The sequence below is a fragment of the Taudactylus pleione genome, unplaced genomic scaffold (genome assembly GCF_031769625.1).
Source record: "Taudactylus pleione unplaced genomic scaffold, aTauple2 ptg000041l, whole genome shotgun sequence".
Lineage (NCBI taxonomy): Eukaryota > Metazoa > Chordata > Amphibia > Anura > Myobatrachidae > Taudactylus > Taudactylus pleione.
Genome location: NW_028284443.1, coordinates 9,474,224 through 9,476,394, shown reverse-complemented (window position 1 = coordinate 9,476,394; position 2,171 = coordinate 9,474,224). Strand labels below are relative to the sequence as shown.

Genomic DNA, 2,171 nt, shown 5'->3' with positions numbered 1-2,171 from the left:
TGTGTCACATTGTACAGTAAGTGGGGGACACGGCCTGAGCATGATTTGATAACATTTTAAGGAACATAGGTGGTTTCCCTGTTAAAGAAAACAAGGCAAGGTTTTTTTTGTTGTGTGTCTATGTACTGCTCTGGTTTCCTTGTAAAAGTTTGCTCATCTAAATTTCTGAGGCTATTAAAGTTAATGCTATACAATATGATCATTTCACATTAGTGGTACTGTCTCCCCTGACACAGGTCTGCGTAGGTGGGTAAAATAGATGTGTGTGTATACACATATACAGTAAATAATTAAGTCAATTGTCGCACTCAGTGCTGGGATGGACTTCAAGAAAAAGGGTTAGAAACTGTCCCCCCTATTTTATATATATTGGGGTGTCAGCTATACATGGGGTAAGTGCTATGATCAATGTGTGGATGGATGTACTGTTCAGCAACTAACCAGTTTCTAATAAGTCAATTAGTAGACATACCGTGTTAAGTCAATAGGTGAGTATCTTTGTTTAGGCAGCGTATTTCAAAGTGCAAGTGCATAGACTAAGTGAATAAAAACATGAAATAGTGGTAGATGAACATATAAATACAATTAGAAATATAAAAAAATCCTTTTAATTTAGTATAAGGTGATCAAAAATGTTTTTGTACGTTTACAACAAATGAATAGTGCATATAAGAGAATTAACAGCCCAAGGTAGGGGGGAAGAGAGGGGGGGAGGTTGTACTGAATAATTGGGAAGGATATGAATGAACTATTAAAAACAGGAGTTCACAGAATAAAAAATGGCATGGTGAATAACACTCAGTGTGGATGTTCACATATATCAATAAATAAATAACATAAAAAGTGGATAAGCATATAAAATCAATCAGCAATAAAAGAGACTGTTCTTATCTGTACCAGCATAAAGTTCATGAAGTAAGAGAGAACACTTACCAACGCGTTTCGTCTATGAGACTTCTTCAAGGGGTGCAGGTATAGTGAGGTAGCCCTGTATTTATACCAAGTGGCTGTGAGAGCGTTTTGCCGGCTGATAATGTCACTTCCAGTTCGCGGGACAACACATAATGCGATGAATGTGGAGTACTTGCTTTAGAGTGATCCCAAATGGTTCTAGTGTTTATAGATTATAACCAAAAAGTCCCTGATGTTGGTGGGTAGATCGGAGTAGTTCAAAAGTAGCCAGTCTTAACAGGCCTCTCATCACTTCTGCCCGGCTGTTCAGCATCCGGTTGTCTGTGTCTCCGTGTCTGATGTGACTTTCACCCGGCTTTGCCTCTAGCTGTATAGCGGTCACGTGTGTCTAAGTCACATGATCGCGGCTTTCCATTTCTGGTGCTTGCCACTAAAGGAGAGCTAAATCGCCATCTTCTTTGTGGGAATAAAGTCTTTTTGCACACAAGTTAGTCAGTGCTAGGATGTAATTTCTACAGAGAGAGGACATATAAATTAGTAATATTTAGCCATATTGTGGTGACTTTGAGACTCTCTTATGTAAAAGATACTGTATATGGGGGGAGTATTAGAGATCGATGGTCTATATATATGTTCTGTAAGTTATATTGTGGAAGAGTGGTGTGCACCTATATAGGTGACAATCAATAATCAATAATCATGCCAGGTAATTAGATATATTAGAAAAATACTATAATATGGTGGATCTACAGTTTATAAATAGATGAATAGATAATAATTAATGAATTAAATAAAGTTAATGGTGGGTCTCTAGTCTTTAAATGAGAATCTGAGTGTTTGTGGATGATGTCTTCTGTTATATGTCTGATCCATAAATGGTTTCTTCATATTTTTGCTCCTTCATTAATCCTTTGAATTGCATATAGCCATGTTTACAGTACCTGGTATTCCCAGGAGGTCTCCCATCCAAGTACTGACCAGGCCCAATCATGCTTAGCTTCCAAGATCAGACGAGATTGGGCATAACCATGTTGGTGTGACTGTATACAGCTTGTATATGCCTATAACTTGAGTCACTACAGAAATGGAGCTATCGCATAGCTTTCGTTGAATCCATGAGGGGCAAGGGTGTTTAACTTGAAGATCCAGTACATCTCTCTCCTTGATAGTTTGTTGCCTAGATCACCACCTCTTTCACCTAAGGTCACATGTTCTAAGGCCTTAAAGGTGAGTTCTTCAGGATTGGAATTGTCTTGTAG

The 2,171-nt window shown here is 38.2% G+C and overlaps 1 pseudogene; it reads right to left on the bottom strand.

Moving 5' to 3' along the window:
• Window positions 1-1,841: 1,841 nt before the first annotated feature.
• On the bottom strand, window positions 1,842-1,960 carry LOC148537964 (5S ribosomal RNA; annotated as a pseudogene).
• Between the last annotated feature and the right edge of the window lie 211 nt (window positions 1,961-2,171).